Source organism: Myxine glutinosa, chromosome 9 (assembly GCF_964187855.1).
Source record: "Myxine glutinosa chromosome 9, kmMyxGlut1.1, whole genome shotgun sequence".
Taxonomy (NCBI): Eukaryota; Metazoa; Chordata; class Myxini; order Myxiniformes; family Myxinidae; genus Myxine; species Myxine glutinosa.
This window is the reverse complement of record NC_136269.1, coordinates 23,236,184-23,258,566: the sequence shown is the minus strand read 5'-3', so window position 1 is coordinate 23,258,566 and position 22,383 is coordinate 23,236,184. Positions and strand designations below refer to the sequence as shown.

General features: G+C 50.0%; 1 protein-coding gene across 1 annotated transcript in view; it reads left to right on the top strand.

Moving 5' to 3' along the window:
* The first annotated feature begins 21,966 nt into the window (after positions 1-21,966).
* Positions 21,967-22,383, top strand: part of LOC137435559 (uncharacterized) — a 142,258-nt gene continuing 141,841 nt past the window's right edge. Inside the window, exon 1 of the mRNA XM_078784188.1 lies at positions 21,967-22,106. The gene's annotated coding sequence lies outside the window, so the exon portion shown is untranslated. The remainder of the gene's footprint in view (positions 22,107-22,383) is intronic.

The window sequence follows — 22,383 nt, the reverse complement described above, 5'->3', positions numbered from 1 at the left end:
TCCCTGGCGAGGGCGCGGGGATCGGTGATCGACGTGCCAGCCAGGGCGAGGCGTACCGGGTGAGGCAGCTGGCGAAGGAACAACTCGCGGAACAGAAAATCCGGAGAGTGCTCACCGAGCAGCGAGAGCATATAGTCCATGCGCTCGGATGGGCGCGTGTCGCCGAGCTCGGGCAGGTCGAGCAGGCGCCGTGCGCGTGCCGCCGGTGAGAGGGCGAAAGCGTCGAGGAGGAGCGTCTTCGGCGCGTCATACTTGTCGGCAGCGGGCGGGTGCTCGAGGAGGCTCAGGGCGCGGGCCGCTGTGGCGGAACCGAGCGCTGCCACGACGTGGTGGAAGCGGGTGTCGTCCGCGGTGATGCCTCGCAGGGCGAACTGGGAGTCCGCCTGGGCGAACCAAACAGCCGCGTGAGCCTCCCAGAAGGTAGGCAGTTTAAGAGTCACTGCCGTGTCCATGTCGGTAGGTCACCAGTGAGGGAGCTGCGCTCCAACGCGAGTCGAAAGAAGTGACGCGACCAAAGACGGAATTCGTCCGAGTTGCTTTATTAAAACAAAACAGCTCAGGTATTCTGACAAAAGCCCGTTTATCGGGCAGCAATATATATACACATTTATGTCGGGAAGTTTGCCCGGCAAAAGCTATACCGGGCATGCCCGGGTGTCAAGGGCGAGCCTTGGAAAGGCGAGTCTGGACCTGCCCGGGCGTGTTTGGCTGCGGCCTGGCAAGTCGAGGCTGGGCGTGCCCGGGCGCTCTGGACAAGCACTGGAAAGGCGAGAGCGGGCATGCCCGGATGCTCTGGGCGAGCCCTGGAAAGGCGATAGCGGGCATGCCCGGACGCTCTGGGCGAGCCCTGGAAAGGCGATAGCGGGCATGCCCGGACGCTCTGGGCGAGCCCTGGAAAGGCGATAGCGGGCATGCCCGGACGCTCTGGGCGAGCCCTGGAAAGGCGAGAGCGGGCATGCCCGGGAAAGACGAGACCGGGCGTGCCCGGGAGGTTCGGGCGTGCCCGGGAACAGTGAGTCCGGGCATGCCCGGGAGAGGCGCGTCTGGCCGTGTTCTGGCCGGTGCAAGGCGATTGTGTGCATCCAGCGGTAACCGCTACACTATAATGTTTTAACGGTTTAACGTCCATCCGAGGGACAGAAGGCACACACGTTGATGAAGCACCCTGCCTTTGAGGATGAAGCACTGGGATGACAATTTATACCTAGGTCGGGATTCGAACCTAGGCTAGACAGCTTAGAGGTGAGAGTGCACACCCCCCTCCCCCATCGGATTTTCCATGATAAGCTGTGATATTGGATGTAGTCCAGTGGCAGATAGAGAGTGGTGGCACCATTCACCTTTGTCTTCATGTGTGAGTCCATTATGCTATTGTTTACACCTTACAGGATACACACGTGGTGAGAGGTGTCGAGTTAAAAAAATTTAAGAGCGCATTAAATGTGTGTTTCCCAATCACGCTATTAGTATTTTAAGAGTGATTTAAATGCGCGTTTCTCAATCGACACGTTATCGAATTTGCTGAACTGTTGGGTCAGGGAAGAACGCAAAGAACAATAGAAACTTCCAAGAACGCAGGAAATACCGTTTCCGACGATCATTTTAAAAAAAAAAAAATCCTTGGGGAAGGACCCCCAGACCACCCTCTCCTCCATTTGGTGCTATGGCCTGGTGCACCCTTAATTTTACCTCCCCTCCCCCCGTCCCCTCCCCTCCCCATCCCCATCCTTAAATCCTTGAATCCGCTCCTGTAGACCTATCGTGCAGTATGCCAACGGGGTTTGGGACCCATCCACATGGTGTTATGCTCATGGGGTTTATAGCGTAATGATTGCTCAATAATGAAGGTACGCTCATGCGACTGGTTGCTTGGTAACGATAGGAAGCCTTGGCCGTTAAGGTGTATCTCAGGTAGAATGCCGTATCGGCTGTGGAACCAGAATAGCTCCTTTTATTTATTTTCTTACTATTTTATTTTCATTCTTTTGTTGAAAGACCTTCCTTATCTACCTTCTTCCGCCATTCGATGCCTCTACATAATCTCATGGGTGAGACCCTCATGAGTGGTCTGAGAAGGGAATGAAGAGAGGAAGACAAAGTGGCGGCCGAAACGGCAAGCTCGAGACAGAGAGAAAAAGGTGGGAATGAAGGCAGAACCGCGCGCCCAGTTTTTGCGACGAGCAACTCGGCCTATGAGGGTTTGTGGGGAGTTCAGTGAAGCTGCAGCTGAGATGAGGCCACTGGAAGTCATCTCAAACAGGCCTTAAACCCCCTCTCCCCTCTTTTTCTTTTCCTTATTACTTTTCTTTATACTCTGGCAAATAGTATTTTGTTATTTTGCTTTCTCCTCCCTCCCCCCCTTGGGATTAGATAGGGATATCTGGTGGGGTGTTTGATTGTCTAGTCCGCATTGTCTTGGTGCCTGTCTGTCTTTATTTAATTACTTATTCTTTACCTCCACATGTCCGTGGGATTTTCCTATGGTTTTTGTATTGCTTGGTTGTATATCCTGTGTTTTGGTTCAATCCTGAGTAAAGGATTTGCATTCATTCCACCATTTTGAAATCCATCTGTTTCTGGTAGTCTCTTCCTCAGGTTGTCGTTGATGCTGCCAGCAAGGAGAAGTTTAAAGCCAGCGCAAAAATCAGTGCCAGCTGAGGTGTGCATAGACCAGCAAGAGGACAGATTTTTCCATCCTGCTTGCATTTATGCAAGCCCTCAGTGCCATAATTCACCTTGGAAGTCTCTGCAATTTATTGAAAGAAGAAGAACAACAACACTTTTGAACGTTTGGATCATATCACGACGGTGGTAGAAAAGTGAACACATATTAAAATGCCGGAGTCTCTCTGGATAGGAAAGTTCATGGAGCATGGGAATCATCCTTATAGCTCGTCTCTGAACCTTCTCAACTTTACTGATGTCCACCAAGAATCTAGGATTTCAGACAATATTGCTATACCGGTACTCCAACAATGGGCACACAAGTGCCTTGACACATCACACAGGGCCGGATTAACCTTTTGTGGGCCTGACGCCAAACAAAGCTGTGGGCCCCCTTTTTGGAAAACCATTGCAAAAGACAGGAGATCGACACAGAAGTTACACTGGTGTTGGCTTAGTGGTTAGGGTGCCGGCTTGGGATCCTAGGATCCTGGGTTTGAATCCTGGTCGATCGCTGAATTAACGGCAGGGGGGTTGACTCAGCCTGTCATCCTTCTGAGGTCGGCAAATTGAGTACCAGTTCACTGGTAATTTCCTGTGTGTCGCAAGGGCTGACTAACAGGGTTGGCGGCAGGAAGGGCATCCGGCTGTAAAACATTGCTTCAAAAAGGGGACGACGGTACCCGAAAAAGGCCAACCCCCGCTCTGTGGGGAAAAATGGCCTCGAAAGGTGGTTAAATATTTACAAGTTTAAGTTGCAGATGGAGGTAGCTGCCACTAGGGTACATCAGAAAGGATCAAAGGCCACTAGGGTACATCAGAAAGGATCAAAGGCCACTAGGGTACATCAGAAAGGATCAAAGGCCACTAGGGTACATCAGAAAGGATCAAAGGCCACTCGGGTACATCAGAAAGGATCAAAGGCCACTCGGGTACATCAGAAAGGATCAAAGGCCACTAGGGTACATCAGAAAGGATCAAAGGCCACTGGGGTACGCTGTGCATGTGTGGTACTGGAACTGGAACGTACACCATTAACAGTGTGGTGATGTGTTTTTTTCAATACAAATAGTATGTTTTTTAAAAGTAGCATTAAATTCTATACATATTCTTTATTGAACCATATCTTGGTTCAATAATTATCCCAACACATTCGCGTAAAATGAAACTAAATGAGAAACTTTTCTGCTCAAAAAGGCATATTTAGGTTCTTTCTGATGAATATTTCTTGAAAAGAGCAAAACTGAAAACGGCAAATTATGCGGTGATCTCTTGAATTCGAAACCACATGACGAGATTCCGTGCATCTTTGCGTACTGTAGTCTCCCTAGGAAAAAAACAAGACCGTGAAGGAACTGCGCTCCAACGCGAGTCGAAAGAATTGACGCGACCAAAGACGGAATTCGTCCGAGTTGCTTTATTGAAACAAAACAGCTCAGGTATTCTGACAAGCCCGTTTATCGGGCAACAATATATATACACATTTATGTCGGGAAGTTTGCCCGGCAAAAGCTATACCGGGCATGCCCGGGTATCAAGGGCGAGCCTTGGAAAGGCGAGTCTGGACCTGCCCGGGCGTGTTTGGCTGCGGCCTGGCAAGTCGAGGCTGGGCGTGCCCGGGCGCTCTGGGCGAACACTTGAAAGGCGATAGCGGGCATGCCCGGACGCTCTGGGCGAGCCCTGAAAAGGCGATAGCGGGCATGCCCGGACGCTCTGGGCGAGCCCTGGAAAGGCGATAGCGGGCATGCCCGGACGCTCTGGGCGAGCCCTGGAAAGGCGATAGCGGGCATGCCCGGACGCTCTGGGCGAGCCCTGGAAAGGCGAGAGCGGGCATGCCCGGGAAAGACGAGACCGGGCGTGCCCGGGAGGTTCGGGCGTGCCCGGGAACAGTGAGTCCGGGCATGCCCGGGAGAGGCGCGTCTGGCCGTGTTCTGGCCGGTGCAAGGCGATTATGTACATCCAGCGGTAACCGCTACACACGCCCCTCCAGAATCGACCTGCACCGGCAGGGTCAATTTAAGGGGGGTCCGGATGACCCGGCCGAAGCGACCCCTGGAGGGTCGTGGGGAGGGGTCTGACGTGGTGGTGGGTGGTCGTGCGGGGGGAACTGTGGACGGGGGGCGGCCTCGCCACGGAGGAAGGGCCAACCGTGGTGGTCGGTCGACGTCCATGTGCGCCGGTTTGAGGCGGTCCACAGAGATCCGGTCCGACCGGCCGCCAACGTCGACGACAAAGGACTTGTCGCCCCGTCGCAGGACCCGGAAGGGCCCGTCGTACGGCGGCCGGAGTGGCCCCCGGTGCGCGTCATGACGCACAAAGACGTACTCCGCTGTGCGAAGCGCCGGGGGGACGTAGGACTGGGGGCCACCGTGGCGGGACGTTGGCACGGGGGCAAATCGGCTGGCGGCCTCCTGGAGGTCCGAGCGCTGGTGTGCGGCGGACCAGGGACTGATAGCGTCGGGCACGAACTCGCCCGGGACGCGGAGTGGCTGGCCGTAGACGAGCTCGGCGGCGGACGCCCGGAGGTCCTCCTTGGGGGCCGTGCGGAGCCCCAAAAGGACCCACGGCAGCCGGTCGGTCCAACCGTCGTCCTGAAGGCCGGCCATGAGTGCGGCCTTCATGGAGCGGTGAAACCGCTCGCACAACCCGTTGGCTTGGGGGTGGTAGGCCGTGGTGCGGTGCAGCGTGACCCCCAACGAGCGGGCGACCGCGCCCCAAAGTTCGGACGTGAACTGTGGGCCGCGGTCGGACGAGATGTCCGCCGGTGCGCCGAAGCGCGCGACCCAGGTGGCGATGAACGCCTGCGCCACGTCGGTGGTGGTGGTGGAGGTGAGGGGCACGGCCTCCGGCCACCTGGTGGTCCTGTCCACCATGGTGAGCAGGTGGGTGAACCCCCGCGATGGGGGCAGGGGACCCACCAGGTCGACGTGGTCGAAACGCCGTGCAGGCATGGTGAAAGGTGCCAGCGGGGCCTGGGTGTGTCGGTGGACCTTGGCCCGCTGGCAGGCCGTGCAGGCGTTGGCCCAGTCGCGGACGTTCCGTCGAAGGCCGTGCCAGACGAAACGCGCCGACACCAGCTTCTGAGAAGCTTTCCGGCCCGGGTGAGAAAGGCCGTGGATGGAGGCGAAGATGCGGTGCTGCCAGGAAACGGGCACGATGGGGCGAGGCTGGCCCTGGGAGACGTCGCAGAGCAGGACGGTGCCCGCGAAGGGGATGTCGGCCAGGCGGAGGCCCGTGTCCACTGCCCGGAGGGCCTGCACGGCGGTGTCGGTGGTCTGGTCGGCCGCCATGAGCGCGAAGTCCACGCCGAGGTGGACCGCGTTCGCGCTGGCCCGAGAAAGACAGTCGGCCACAGCGTTGTCTTTGCCGGCGACGTGCCGGATGTCTGTGGTGAATTCCGACACGGCGGTGAGGTGGCGCTGCTGGCGGGCCGACCACGGCTCCGTGACTTTGGCCATTGCGTAGACCAACGGCTTGTGGTCGACGAAAGCCGTGAACGGGCGGCCCTCCAGGAGGTGTCGGAAATGGCGAACGGCCAGGAATAGACCGAGCAGCTCGCGGTCGAACGTGCTGTATTTTAACTCGTTCGGCCGGAGCTGCCGGCTGAAAAAAGCGAGTGGCTGCCAAACCCCGTCCACCCATTGTTCATGGACGGCGCCCACCGCGTAGTTGGAGGCGTCCGTAGTGAGGGCGATGGGCGCGTTGAGCACCGGGTGAGCCAGCAGCGTTGCGTCGGCGAGGGCCCGTTTTGCGCTCGCGAAGGCCGCGTCCATGGCCGCGGACCAAACGATGTCATGCTTGGCCGGCTTGCCCCGGAGGGCCTCGTAAAGGGGCCGCATGAGCTGAGCAGCGCGGGGCACGAATCGGTGATAAAAATTCACCATGCCGAGGAACTCTTGTAGGGCCTTGATGGAACGGGGACGCGGGAACGTGGTGATGGCCTCGACCTTGGTCGGCAGCGGCACGGCCCCGGTCTTGGTGATGCAGTGGCCCAAAAAGTCAACGGTCGTCGTGCCGAAGTGGCATTTGGCCGAGTTGACAATTAAGCCGTGCTCGCTGAGGCGACCGAACAGTGTTCGGAGGTGGAGGAGGTGCTCGGTGCGGGACGTGCTGGCGACGAGGATGTCGTCCAGATAGACGAAAAGAAATGGCAGGTCGCGCAGCACGCCGTCCATTAAGCGCTGGAACGCCTGGGCCGCGTTCTTGAGGCCAAATGGCATCCTCAAAAATTCGAACAGGCCGAACGGCGTGATGACGGCCGTCTTCGGGACGTCGGCCGCCCGGACAGGTACCTGGTGGTATCCCCGTATCAGGTCAATTTTGGAAAATATGACCCGTCCCACCAAACGGGCGGAAAAGTCCTGGATGTGCGGGATCGGGTACCTGTCGGGGGTGGTAGCGTCGTTGAGGCGGCGGTAGTCGCCACACGGGCGCCATCCGCCCCCCGGCTTTGGCACGATGTGCAGTGGTGAGGCCCACGTGCTATTGGAGCGCCGCACGATGCCGAGGTGCTCCAACGCGTCGAACTCTGCCTTTGCCACGGCGAGCTTGGCCGGGTCGAGGGGGCGGGCCCTGGCGTAGACCGGCGGGCCCGTAGTGGGTATGTGGTGCTCGATCCCATGCCGCACTGCGACGGCCGAAAACGTCGGCCGTGTGAGGGCCGGGAATTCCGCGAGCAGGCGAGCGAACTCGTTCGCCGTCGGGAGGGCGCACGCCAGTTCGGTCGGCGTGGAGCTGCTCATCGTGCACGCCAGGGAGCTGAAGGTCTCGGCGTTGACAAGGCGACGACGTTTGACGTCGACCAGCAGCCCGTGCGCGCAGAGGAAGTCGGCGCCCAGCAAAGCCATAGGGACGCAGGCGGTCACAAAGGTCCACTGAAAGCGCTGGCTGCCGAAGCAGAGGGTGACGTTGCGCGGGCCGAAAGTGCGTATGGCCGAGCCATTAGCAGCGACCAAAGAGGGGCCGCAAATGGCGTCCCGCCTGTCCTGCTCGGAGGCGGGTATGACGCTCAGTTGGGCGCCGGTGTCACAAAGGAAACGCCGCCCGGACGCTTTGTCCCGAATAAAAAGCAAGTTGCCCGAGTGGCCGGCGCTCATGGCTGGGAATGAACGCCGGCCCGGCCGTTTCCTGACTTGCCGAAAGTGCACGGGGGTCGGCACGTCCGAGCCTTGTGTCCGAACCTGGCATGGTAATAACACCACGCCTGGTCAGGTGGAGGCCCCGGCCGTCGTGTCGGAAGCGGTCGGTGCGGCGTGGCGGCCGCCAGTTTCACCGGCAGTTCGGCCTCCAACCGCGCAGGGCGCTCGGGCGTCGTGGGCGTCGCCTCGGACGGCGGCAGGCTCCAGGTAGCCGCGCCGATGTGTTGGCCCGCCGAGGAGATCTTATCGGCTTCCCTGGCGAGGGCGCGGGGATCGGTGATCGACGTGCCAGCCAGGGCGAGGCGTACCGGGTGAGGCAGCTGGCGAAGGAACAACTCGCGGAACAGAAAATCCGGAGAGTGCTCACCGAGCAGCGAGAGCATATAGTCCATGCGCTCGGACGGGCGCGTGTCGCCGAGCTCGGGCAGGTCGAGCAGGCGCCGTGCGCGTGCCGCCGGTGAGAGGGCGAAAGCGTCGAGGAGGAGCGTCTTCAGCACGTCATACTTGTCGGCAGCGGGCGGGTGCTCGAGGAGGCTCAGGGCGCGGGCCGCGGTGGCGGAACCGAGCGCTGCCACGACGTGGTGGAAGCGGGTGTCGTCCGCGGTGATGCCTCGCAGGGCGAACTGGGAGTCCGCCTGGGCGAACCAAACAGCCACGTGAGCCTCCCAGAAGGTAGGCAGTTTAAGAGTCACTGCCGTGTCCATGTCGGTAGGTCACCAGTGAGGGAGCTGCGCTCCAACGCGAGTCGAAAGAAGTGACGCGACCAAAGACGGAATTCGTCCGAGTTGCTTTATTAAAACAAAACAGCTCAGGTATTCTGACAAAAGCCCGTTTATCGGGCAGCAATATATATACACATTTATGTCGGGAAGTTTGCCCGGCAAAAGCTATACCGGGCATGCCCGGGTGTCAAGGGCGAGCCTTGGAAAGGCGAGTCTGGACCTGCCCGGGCGTGTTTGGCTGCGGCCTGGCAAGTCGAGGCTGGGCGTGCCCGGGCGCTCTGGACAAGCACTGGAAAGGCGAGAGCGGGCATGCCCGGATGCTCTGGGCGAGCCCTGGAAAGGCGATAGCGGGCATGCCCGGACGCTCTGGGCGAGCCCTGGAAAGGCGATAGCGGGCATGCCCGGACGCTCTGGGCGAGCCCTGGAAAGGCGATAGCGGGCATGCCCGGACGCTCTGGGCGAGCCCTGGAAAGGCGAGAGCGGGCATGCCCGGGAAAGACGAGACCGGGCGTGCCCGGGAGGTTCGGGCGTGCCCGGGAACAGTGAGTCCGGGCATGCCTGGGAGAGGCGCGTCTGGCCGTGTTCTGGCTGGTGCAAGGCGATTGTGTGCATCCAGCGGTAACCGCTACACTATAATGTTTTAACGGTTTAACGTCCATCCGAGGGACAGAAGGCACACACGTTGATGAAGCACCCTGCCTTTGAGGATGAAGCACTGGGATGACAATTTATACCTAGGTCGGGATTCGAACCTAGGCTAGACAGCTTAGAGGTGAGAGTGCACACCCCCCTCCCCCATCGGATTTTCCATGATAAGCTGTGATATTGGATGTAGTCCAGTGGCAGATAGAGAGTGGTGGCACCATTCACCTTTGTCTTCATGTGTGAGTCCATTATGCTATTGTTTACACCTTACAGGATACACACGTGGTGAGAGGTGTCGAGTTAAAAAATTTTAAGAGCGCATTAAATGTGTGTTTCCCAATCACGCTATTAGTATTTTAAGAGTGATTTAAATGCGCGTTTCTCAATCGACACGTTATCGAATTTGCTGAACTGTTGGGTCAGGGAAGAACGCAAAGAACAATAGAAACTTCCAAGAACGCAGGAAATACCGTTTCCGACGATCATTTAAAAAAAAAAAAAATCCTTGGGGAAGGACCCCCAGACCACCCTCTCCTCCATTTGGTGCTATGGCCTGGTGCACCCTTAATTTTACCTCCCCTCCCCCCGTCCCCGTCCCCTCCCCATCCCCATCCTTAAATCCTTGAATCCGCTCCTGTAGACCTATCGTGCAGTATGCCAACGGGGTTTGGGACCCATCCACATGGTGTTATGCTCATGGGGTTTATAGCGTAATGATTGCTCAATAATGAAGGTACGCTCATGCGACTGGTTGCTTGGTAACGATAGGAAGCCTTGGCCGTTAAGGTGTATCTCAGGTAGAATGCCGTATCGGCTGTGGAACCAGAATAGCTCCTTTTATTTATTTTCTTACTATTTTATTTTCATTCTTTTGTTGAAAGACCTTCCTTATCTACCTTCTTCCGCCATTCGATGCCTCTACATAATCTCATGGGTGAGACCCTCATGAGTGGTCTGAGAAGGGAATGAAGAGAGGAAGAGAAAGTGGCGGCCGAAACGGCAAGCTCGAGACAGAGAGAAAAAGGTGGGAATGAAGGCAGAACCGCGCGCCCAGTTTTTGCGACGAGCAACTCGGCCTATGAGGGTTTGTGGGGAGTTCAGTGAAGCTGCAGCTGAGATGAGGCCACTGGAAGTCATCTCAAACAGGCCTTAAACCCCCTCTCCCCTCTTTTTCTTTTCCTTATTACTTTTCTTTATACTCTGGCAAATAGTATTTTGTTATTTTGCTTTCTCCTCCCTCCCCCCCTTGGGATTAGATAGGGATATCTGGTGGGGTGTTTGATTGTCTAGTCCGCATTGTCTTGGTGCCTGTCTGTCTTTATTTAATTACTTATTCTTTACCTCCACATGTCCGTGGGATTTTCCTATGGTTTTTGTATTGCTTGGTTGTATATCCTGTGTTTTGGTTCAATCCTGAGTAAAGGATTTGCATTCATTCCACCATTTTGAAATCCATCTGTTTCTGGTAGTCTCTTCCTCAGGTTGTCGTTGATGCTGCCAGCAAGGAGAAGTTTAAAGCCAGCGCAAAAATCAGTGCCAGCTGAGGTGTGCATAGACCAGCAAGAGGACAGATTTTTCCATCCTGCTTGCATTTATGCAAGCCCTCAGTGCCATAATTCACCTTGGAAGTCTCTGCAATTTATTGAAAGAAGAAGAACAACAACACTTTTGAACGTTTGGATCATATCACGACGGTGGTAGAAAAGTGAACACATATTAAAATGCCGGAGTCTCTCTGGATAGGAAAGTTCATGGAGCATGGGAATCATCCTTATAGCTCGTCTCTGAACCTTCTCAACTTTACTGATGTCCACCAATAATCTAGGATTTCAGACAATATTGCTATACCGGTACTCCAACAATGGGCACACAAGTGCCTTGACACATCACACAGGGCCGGATTAACCTTTTGTGGGCCTGACGCCAAACAAAGCTGTGGGCCCCCATTTGGAAAACCATTGCAAAAGACAGGAGATCGACACAGAAGTTACACTGGTGTTGGCTTAGTGGTTAGGGTGGCGGCTTGGGATCCTAGGATCCTGGGTTTGAATCCTGGTCGATCGCTGAATTAACGGCAGGGGGGTTGACTCAGCCTGTCATCCTTCTGAGGTCAGCAAATTGAGTACCAGTTCACTGGTAATTTCCTGTGTGTCGCAAGGGCTGACTAACAGGGTTGGCGGCAGGAAGGGCATCCGGCTGTAAAACATTGCTTCAAAAAGGGGACGACGGTACCCGAAAAAGGCCAACCCCCGCTCTGTGGGGAAAAATGGCCTCGAAAGGTGGTTAAATATTTACAAGTTTAAGTTGCAGATGGAGGTAGCTGCCACTAGGGTACATCAGAAAGGATCAAAGGCCACTAGGGTACATCAGAAAGGATCAAAGGCCACTAGGGTACATCAGAAAGGATCAAAGGCCACTAGGGTACATCAGAAAGGATCAAAGGCCACTAGGGTACATCAGAAAGGATCAAAGGCCACTCGGGTACATCAGAAAGGATCAAAGGCCACTCGGGTACATCAGAAAGGATCAAAGGCCACTAGGGTACATCAGAAAGGATCAAAGGCCACTGGGGTACGCTCTGCATGTGTGGTACTGGAACTGGAACGTACACCATTAACAGTGTGGTGATGTATTTTTTTCAATACAAATAGTATGTTTTTTAAAAGTAGCATTAAATTCTATACATATTCTTTATTGAACCATATCTTGGTTCAATAATTATCCCAACACATTCGCGTAAAATGAAACTAAATGAGAAACTTTTCTGCTCAAAAAGGCATATTTAGGTTCTTTCTGATGAATATTTCTTGAAAAGAGCAAAACTGAAAACGGCAAATTATGCGGTGATCTCTTGAATTCGAAACCACATGACGAGATTCCGTGCATCTTTGCGTACTGTAGTCTCCCTAGGAAAAAAACAAGACCGAAAGTCTAACATCGGTGTATCTGGGCTTGTTTGATACGTTAGTTTAAGAGGATTGTATGACCTGGGTGGAGATACCAGTTAGCAAATAATGTAAGTATTAACGTTTTTTGCATTGAGACACTGGCTTATTCTATGTTTTTCAAGTCAACAATGAACCAACCATACACCGCTTCAATCTAAAAACTTTGCAATAACGACAAAGGGATTGCAGGGTTACGATTATATTTACTATATTATTAGTATTAACGCTATTATTATTATTATTATTAAAACAATACTACTGTATTAAGAAACCTGTGCTAATTTGTCCGAAGCGATCCGAAGGTGAGGCATGAATGCATGAAGCCTAAGGCCTATAGTACTGTGTCATTGGAAGACCAATAACGTCTTTTTTTTCTTTTTTTTTGTATACAGAGTCGAGGCTCGTGAAAGAGCTAACATTTATCAAACAAACAAATCAAACAAACAAGCAAACAAAGTATATAAAAAAGGGGAGCGGTCGACAAGATGGGGAGAGAAGGGGAGGAAGCACACAAACACAACATTTGAGAGCAGGGACATCGGGAGATGTTTTTGGAGGGAGAGGGCCTGGGGGGAGGCAGGATCGGTATAAAACGCAAGGACACCAAGGACTTCCAGGAAAGAAGTCAAAAGTCACCTCAAAAAAGTGGATTTGGGGTGAAATTAGCGGGGGTAGAAAAGATCAACGTTTTGGATTGGGGAAGATAAGAGATGGTGGTGAACAGCCGTTTTAAAGACCTGGAGGGAGGAGTGGGATTGAAGAGAGTGAGGGAGTTTGTTCCAGAGGCGGGAGAAAAGAGGAATGAAGGAGTGAAGGTGAGCCGAGAGTCTTGATTTTGGCAGTTTAACCAAAAGATGGTTGCAGGCAGATCTTGTGCGACCTGCAGGAATATTTGTGGGACAGAGCCCAGAGAGAGCTGGGGGAGCAAGGCCGGAGAGGAGTCGGTAGAAGACGGAAAGACCACCAACCTGCCTGTGGTGATTAAGTGAAAGGCCCTCGGAGATAGCGTCATCGCGGGAGATTCCAATGATTCTGAACGCTTTGGTTTCAACAGCGTGAAGACGAGCCAGGTGTGAGGCAGGAGCACCAGCCCAGAGGGGTGAGCAGTACTCCATTGAGCTGCAGATGAAAGCCTTGTATGTGGTGAGGAGCTCAGGTGTGCCAAGGAAGGACTTCGCACGACAGAGGATGCCCAGTCGGCGACTGGCTTTGGAGGCCAGTTGGAAATGTGGTTTTCCCAGGAAAGATCATGGCAGATAGTGAGACCCAAAAGCTTGAGTGACAGAACTTCTTGGAGAGGATTATTCAGAAAGTAGATGGGAGGGTTGTCCAGTCGGTCTTTTCGGAGAGACATCGTAAGAGTGTGAGATTTGTCAGGATTGAAAGACATGTGCCACTTGTTTGCCCAGTCTGTGATTTTGTCCAGGTCTGCAGAGAGTGAGGAGGCTGCAGACTGCCGATCTGAGGGATGAGGAATGGAGCGGCAGAGAGTGGAGTCATCAGCAAAGAGATAGAGAGGATTTTCAAGAGAGTCAGAGAGATCATTGATGAAGACCAGAAAAAACACAGGGCCCAGAACACTGCCTTGGGGAACTCCAGCCTGAACAGGAAGAGGAGATGAGAGAAACCCATTCAGGGCCACACGTTGACTACGACTAGAGAGGAAGTCCGTCAGCCATGCATGGAGATTTCCATGGATACCAAAGGAGGAGAGTTTGGTGAGCAGAGCGGGGTGCCAGACCGTTTCGAAGGCACGTGATATGTCGAGGGAGACAGCTCTAATTTCCTGTTTGGCATTGAGGACCTCCATCCATTGTTGAGACAGCAGAAGCAGCATGTCCAGAGTAGAGTGACTTGGTCTGAAACCAAATTGATGATCAGAGATCAAGCCATTGGAGAAGAGGAAAGATTTCATATCCGAAGCAATGATGGATTCCATGACTTTGCTGATAATTGGGAGAAGGCTGATTGGTCTGTAGTTGCTAGGAGCTGTTTTTGCACCTTTTTGTGCAAAGCGGTGATGTTGGCTGATTTCCAAGCAGATGGCAGTTGACCTTGAGCAAAAGAGAGGGTGAAGAGAACAGAGGGAGGGAGTGAAAGAGCGGAAGAACAGGATTTTAGGACCCGTGGGCTGATGCCGTCAGGTCCAGTTGCAGAATCAGAGTCGAGGGTTGACAGAAACTTTTCCACCTTGTCAGTTGGAAAGGACACGGAGTCCAGGAGCAGCTGGGTACGACTGGGTATGGTGGGTACAGAGAGGGATGGTTTTGGGACACAAGATTTAGAGGCAAACACAGAGTTGAGGCATTCAGCTTTTTCACGTGCGGAGTCAGCTGTGTAGCCGTTTGAGGTAAGGGAGGGGATGGAGGGGGAACAAACACCAGAAACAGATTTGACCAGACGCCACCAGGATTTGGAAGAGGGAGACAGATAAGAGAGTTCGGTCTTGAGAACGGAGAGATATTGTTTCCTGGCTCTCCTGAGGGTGGACACACACTTGTTTCGGGCTTTTTGAAAGGAAATGAGATTTCCTTCCGTTGGATTTGCTTTCCAGGAGACGAAGGCAAGTTGTTTCTTGGCAACAGCCTCACCACAAGATTCCGTGTACCATGGACGGGAGGAAGGGTATGACAACTGAAGACGAGATGGGATAAATCTGTGCATGAGAGAGAGCAATTTACTTTGGAAGAATTCCCAGGATGAGTTGATGTCAGAGGTGGTAGAGATGGGAGACCAGTCCAGATGATTGATGGCTGCTTGAAGACCGTGCCAGTTGGCCTGAGTGAAATGCCAGACTCGTCGACGCTGAGCAGGCTCCCTGAGAATGGTCAGAGAGATGGCCACTTTAACAAGCACATGATCAGATGATCCGATTGGAGCAGAAGAAGAGCAGCAGACATTTTCAGGGAAGTTAGTCATAACCAAGTCCAGAAGAGAAGATGCTCCGTTGACTGAGATCCGGGTCGGGAAATTGACAGATTGTGTCAGTCCCAGTGAGTCGCAAAAGTCCTTTGCTGAGGAGCCATGGCTGGTGAGGGAGGTACCCACACCCAGCCAACTGGCATGGTGACAATTGAAATCACCACATATGAGGAAGAGAGAGTTGGGATGAGTAGATAGAAGTTGGTCCATATTATCAGACAGCGAGATGTAGATGGAGTCATCACTGTTTGGTGGATGGTACAACACACATATGAACAAGAGGTGGGAGTGAAGGGGAAGCCGTAGCCAGAGGTATTCCTGGGGGTGAGGTGGAGAGAGTGCAGTGCAGGGCGAGTGAGGAAGAGAGTTTTTGATAAAGATAGCAACCCCACCTCCAGGACGAGGCTCAGGTCTATCATACCGGAGGAGGGAGTAACCCGGGAGATATACTAAGGAATCAGAGACATCATGAAGGAGGAAAGTTTCTGTTCAGCAGATCACGTCTGGTTTGACAGAAGCAACCTGTATGGAGAGATCAGTTAAGTTTGAACGAAGGCCCCGGATGTTTGAGGTCCATGCCGTTAATGAAGAGGAAGGGGGAGCATCGGATACAGAACAGGGGGGAGGAGGGGTAGGGTAAGATGTGGAAGAGGTGGAAGAGGTAGGGAGAGCAGTTGAAGATGTGTCAGAGATTTCAGAATACCTCGGAGAAGGGGAAGGATGGGGCGGACAAAAGGTTTGATGGTGATTGGGTGAGGCACAATGAGGTGTTATTTGAGGAGGGGGAAGAGCGAGGCAGAAGGTTGGGGGAGATGGAGGTGAGAGTTGGAAGGGGGAAGAAGCGGTATGCTTTCGATATTTGATGGTCATTTTAACAATCAGTTTGTTTGTGCTTCACACTGAATGAAAACCGTAAAGGTATAGCATACCAATTGTGATATATGACAGGTTCGACGATATGTTCAGCCTGAACGAAATTGGAATCAAAATGGCGGTGTGTGGAGTCAGCCGCCGTACCGCCATAATGACATCACATCACCCCTTTCATGTGACCAGATACTCAGCTCTCTGACAAACACTGTTCTAGACGACTTTGCCCTATGGGCTACGCCATAAAAAAACTAAATAAATGTGATTTGGTGGTCTCTCCTCTTTCCATCAGTGGGTAATATTTTATAATTGAAGTCCTGGTTCGAAAAATGGAGCTATATGAATAACCCTACCACCGAACAATTTTCTAAAAAATAACGAGATTAAAAACCGACCCACATTTACAAATATTGACTTATAGAAAAAAAAGTTATACCACAATCTGGAGTGACACCCACCCTAGGAATGTTCCAGAAGGGTTGCTCTACCAGAAAATGCAATCAAACCTTGTATGTGGTGTCGGTTGAGCAAATACCTATTTCTAAGGGCTTTACAGGAAATAGCACCTCGCCTAATATTGGCCCCTTCTGATTGTGGGCCTGGCGCCATTATAAACCTATCTTCTCGATGACTGAAGTTGATTCTTGGTCAACAGCTGGTCCATTCGCATTGGCATCGTCTGCTTAAAGTTTGATACTTCTACAGATTGAAGTCAGCGCGTCATTGATGAAGATGACAAATAGCGATGAACCAATGAGCAAGGTCACTACAATGTGGTATTCCACTGAGTGCATCTGCCTATTCGGACTTGGCTCCATTCACAACTTGAAAGTTCATGGAACACCTTACCCCGCACAGTCTTCAGTGTATAATTCAGTTTAAATAATTCAAGACTTTAACAGTCATAGGAAAGAAAAATCTGGACGTTTACCACTGTAGATGCAATGTCTTTTATACTACTTTATCTGACATGTTAAATTAGTTATTCGTACCTGTTGTTTGTGTCCTTTATGACGTCCTTAAAACAGTACGTTTCCTGTTTGGAATGATTTTCAATTTTGTTTGCACAAGAACAATTCAAGCTCACGTGCACAAGAACTCAGTCATCCAGTGATCTAGTCCAGTTTTCCAACTGCCACAGGGACTGAGATATGCGAGACCTCCCACAGGGAAACCAATGTTGACCTTCACAACACAAGTCATGTCATAGCATCCCTGACTATGGACTCCATGACCTTTGCAACCACCGATGTTAAGCTGACAGGTCTGTAAGTTCCTACTTTCTTTAAGGATCCTTTTCTTATATATGGGAGTGATATTACGCCTTTCTAAGCTGACAGGTCTGTAAGTTCCTACTTTCTTTAAGGATCCTTTTCCTATATATGGGAGTGATATTACGCCTTTCTAAGCTGACAGGTCTGTAAGTTCCTACTTTCTTTAAGGATCCTTTTCCTATATATGGGAGTGATATTACGCCTTTCTAAGCTGACAGGTCTGTAAGTTCCTACTTTCTTTAAGGATCCTTTTCCTATATATGGAGGTGATATTACGCCTTTCTAAGCTGACAGGTCTGTAAGTTCCTACTTTCTTTAAGGATCCTTTTCCTATATATGGGAGTGATATTACGCCTTTCTAAGCTGACAGGTCTGTAAGTTCCTACTTTCTTTAAGGATCCTTTTCCTATATATGGGAGTTATATTACGCCTTTTTAAGCTGACAGGTCTGTAAGTTCCTACTTTCTTTAAGGATCCTTTTCCTATACATGGGAGTGATATTACGCCTTTCTAAGCTGACAGGTCTGTAAGTTCCTACTTTCTTTAAGGATCCTTTTCCTATATATGGAGGTGATATTATGCCTTTCGAAGCTGACAGGTCTGTAAGTTCCTACTTTCTTTAAGGATCCTTTTCCTATACATGGGAGTGATATTACGCCTTTCTAAGCTGACAGGTCTGTAAGTTCCTACTTTCTTTAAGGATCCTTTTCTTATATATGGGAGTTATATTATGCCTTTTTACGCTGACAGGTCTGTAAGTTCCGACTTTCTTTAAGGATCCTTTTCCTATGTATGGGAGTGATATTATGCCTTTTTAAGCTGACAGGTCTGTAAGTTCCTACTTTCTTTGAGGATCCTTTTCCTATATATGGGAGTGATATTACGCCTTTCTAAGCTGACAGGTCTGTAAGTTCGTACTTTCTTTAAGGATCCTTTTCTTATATATGGGAGTGATATTACACCTTTCTAAGCTGACAGGTCTGTAAGTTCCTACTTTCTTTAAGGATCCTTTTCCTATATATGGGAGTGATATTACGCCTTTCTAAGCTGACAGGTCTGTAAGTTCCTACTTTCTTTAAGGATCCTTTTCCTATATATGGAGGTGATATTACGCCTTTCCAGTCACACGGTAAAATTTGTTGAAGATTATATTGAGGGGAATGACTGTCTCCTGAGGGCTCCAGCTAGCGAGCTCTCCAGTGGAGCCTTCCCAGTCTTGGACTGACATGTAACAACATTTCACAGTATTTTCGACGTCTTTGTCGATATTTGGCCAGCACAGGTATCTCCTGGCCATTAATTTCATTTTTACCAAACTGTACCTGAATGTTCAGCATTTAAATTATTGGTCAGTAGAATCTGCCGTAGAGGTGTGGGAATAACCACATGAGAATCCCACTGCACGATATCGTTTTCAACAGAGAGTTCCAGTCATTTGTTGTATGTAGTAAGGCCGAAGAACATCCTCTGGATTTTCACTTCACCCATGTTTTGTGAAATGAAGATTTTGTTGAGAACTCATGGATTCTTCTTCGTCTCAGCTGCGACAACAGTGGCTATCACGATACCATCATTTTTCACCAAGAGCACAATTCTGTTGTTTAGTGTTGGCTTAACAGTTAACTATTTCAAGTGTATCGAGCCCTCCTGAGGCACCCCCTTGTTGACTGGACTTGCGTTGAGTAGGGTATTTACTTATATCAGCTTATATGATCAGTAGGGTGGTTCTTAGCTACATACGTCAAAACAAATTTTTAAATTGTTTTACTCCTAGGCCCCCTAACCTTTAATGTTTTTGGTATTGAGGTAAAACTTCTGCCTGTGAAATATTTTTTGAATACATCAAGATTTAGGGGTTGCACAGTGACTCTTGGTTGCCAGCCGCTCAATGTATGTGCCCGATAAGTGTTGATTTCCTGCAATCGGGAAACCTCTTGCAATGTGCTGTCACAACTTGAAGCAGATACTGGGTTTGCTGTTCATCCCTTGTCAGGAGATGATTGTACTCTTCAATGAGAGCAACTGCATACACCAGAGTACAGCTGTACTGAATTCAATTAACTTAAAAAACAACTTTAAAATGTGCAGTACATACATAGCGAGGTCATAGGTCAACTGTAATGGTCAAAATCACTAGTATAGCAGGGGAGAATAAATAATCAACTCCAAACATTTATGCGAGCCAAATATGTGAAATTACAAACTCCGTGTGCAACCCCTAAATTTAGTCCAAATGGATTTAAATTTAAATTTTTCATTAAAATTTCATTTCATTTTCATACATACAAAAATGTTTAAGTGTTAGGAGGATGACTTTTCTAACTTTCATTTTTAAGAACCACTCTAATGATCAGCTCTGCAATATCTCTCGATTTCCAGTGTTTTTAGATGGTCTTTTTCAACCTAGAAAAAGATAAACGCATTTGAAAGTTTTCAAATCCAGTGATCAAAACTTTGAGCTCCATGTATTGGCAGGTGAAGAGAGTATGACAAAAACCCTCGTAATGGCCTCTAGAGATACATCTAAATCCTTCGAATCTTAGTTTTCTTTTGAAAAATATATAAAAAGTCAGGGAGAGAAGAGGGGGAGGGAGGTCAAAGATTTCTCTCTTGTGAAGTTTGACTCAAGTTTTCTTCCATGAACCAAACTTTGGGTGGCTAATTGGATGGAAATTAGTGGGTGATGAGCATTATTGTTTTAGGTATTTTTTGGTTATATCTGAAAAGCTCAAATATCTTTTTGAAATTTCGATTTTTCAGGGCTCACTTTAAGAAGTTATAAGGTGACCAGCTTAAGATGCTAGGGTCTTGAGTTCGAGCCCCTGTCGTTCCGTTAAATAACACCAGGTGGGCTGTTGTTGTTGTATAGCCCCAGACAGTTCTCTCGAACAAGCCGGAGACAGCCGATCCATCTCCTGGCAGCGACACAGATATCCCCCAGATAGCCAAGTGGCTTAAGCACTCAAGCAAGCTCTCCATTCGAAACCGTTGATAAGGAACGGCCGGCTTGGCAAGCGCTAGCTAGCTGCTTGGTAACTGAACACACCGAGGTAATGAAGTCCATTGTTACCTCCGCCACCAAATGTGGATGGAGGTTATGTTTTCACCCCTGTCTGTTTGTCCGTTTGTCTGTCCTTTTGTGAACAAGATATTTTAAAAAGTTGTGGACGGATTCGGACAAAATTTGGCAGAGATGTAGCGTATGTCACAAGGACGAAATTATTAGATTTTGGTGAAGATCTGGATTCGGATCCGGCTACGGTACTAGAATTTTAAAAAAGTGATTCTTCACCACTGGGAGATAGGGGCAAAAACGATACATAGCAGGATATCTGAAAAAAGTTGTGGACGGATTTGGCTGAAACTTGGTGGAGGGGTTGGGTGTCTGACAAGGACAAATATATTCGATTTTGGTGAAGATCTGAATGTGGATTCGGATAGTAGAATTATTTAATTTTTTTAAGTGATTCTTTACCATTGGGAGATAGGGCTAAAACTATGCATTGTGGGATATCTCAAAAAGTTATGGATGGATTTGGCTGAAACTTGGTGGAGGGGTTGGGTGTCTGACAAGGACAAATATATTCGATTTTGGTGAAGATCTGAATGTGGATTCGGATAGGAGAATTATTTAATTTTTTTAAGTGATTCTTTACCATTGGGAGATAGGGCTAAAACTATGCATTATGGGATATCTCAAAAAGTTATGGATGGATTTGGCTGAAACTTGGTGGAGGGGTTGGGTGTCTGACAAGGACAAATATATTCGATTTTGGTGAAGATCTGAATGTGGATTCGGATAGGAGAATTATTTAATTTTTTAAAGTGATTCTTCACCATTGGGAGATAGGGCCAAAACTATGCATTGTGGGATATCTCAAAAAGTTATGGATGGATTTGGCCAAACGTGTTGGACACGTTGTGTGTGTGACAAAGGAAGAATCGATTAGATTTTGGTGAAGATCTGAATATGGATTGGGATATGAGAATTATTTAATTTTTAAAGTGATTCTTCCACTATTGAGTGATATGGCCAACCAGGCGGTGGTTTGTACGCTCTCCACTGAGTACCGTTTTAGTTTAACATGGAATGACGTCATGTTCAGTACATACCTGGGGCTGCTCTGAACATAGTTTGCAGAAATGACGTTTCTTTGAAAAACGATTCAATGAGCCTTGAACTTAATTATGCTTAATTGTTTCACTTTTAATTGTTCGGGTGACAATTATCAACATTTTATTTAAGGCCTCGATGTCATCACTCGAAAATCACTCCGAACGATGAAAACGAGCAATAATTCTGACCTTAAAGTGGTGATGAGTTTAAGTGAATGTTATTGATATGTAATACTGGTTTGTGTCCGTCATGTCACGTGCAAAATACATGAAATTTACAAAAGATAAACGAAATGAGGTTAAAATAAATTTCCATAAAATAAAAAAGGGGAAATTAGGTATATTTAGTGTTATTGAGATAAGATTGAGCACAGGAATTTTATTTATGGACAATCCTATTGAAATTAAGGGATGAATTGCAGGGCTATGTCGAATATTACGGAAATGCCGCGTAAAATCGTGACGGACGCCACTACGTACGTGATGCGTGATGACGTCAACGGCCGCACTCAAATCCATTCATCCTTTCATCGTTGGCGAGAAGGTGTTAAAATCGTTTGCAGACACGTGTGCGCTCTTACATCATTAGAGAAGGAGGTTACGTAATGACCGAGCACGTCGGACGCAATGACATTCCTCGTGCAATCCGACGTCAATCGACGTACGAGATGACGTCAGAGAAGGCAGCCGCTGCGCGCTGAGCGCGTTCTGCTGGGCCGCTGCTCGGTTCGCGGCGCACGAATCCGGCACATGCTCGGCACGGGGGCCGCAGCGCGAGTGCAGGTTGCAACTCCCGCAACATCTCAGGTGAGAGGTTGGAGCATGTTCAAAAAAAAGAGAGAGCGTCAGAGGTAGAGGTGTTAAAGGAAAAAGTGGTTGGGAATCAGGGAAAAATGAAGAAGAAGAAGATGCCGCGCGGGGGGAGGTCCGACTGACGGGAAGTCAGGGCTGGATGGGGGCTGGAGGAGGAGGAGGAGGAGGAGAGTGTTGTCATGTTTATGACAAGTTATGTTATCATAAGGAGCCAAATAGAGATGAGAGGTTACGTAATGACAGGACATCTACAACATCTCCCAAAAATAGC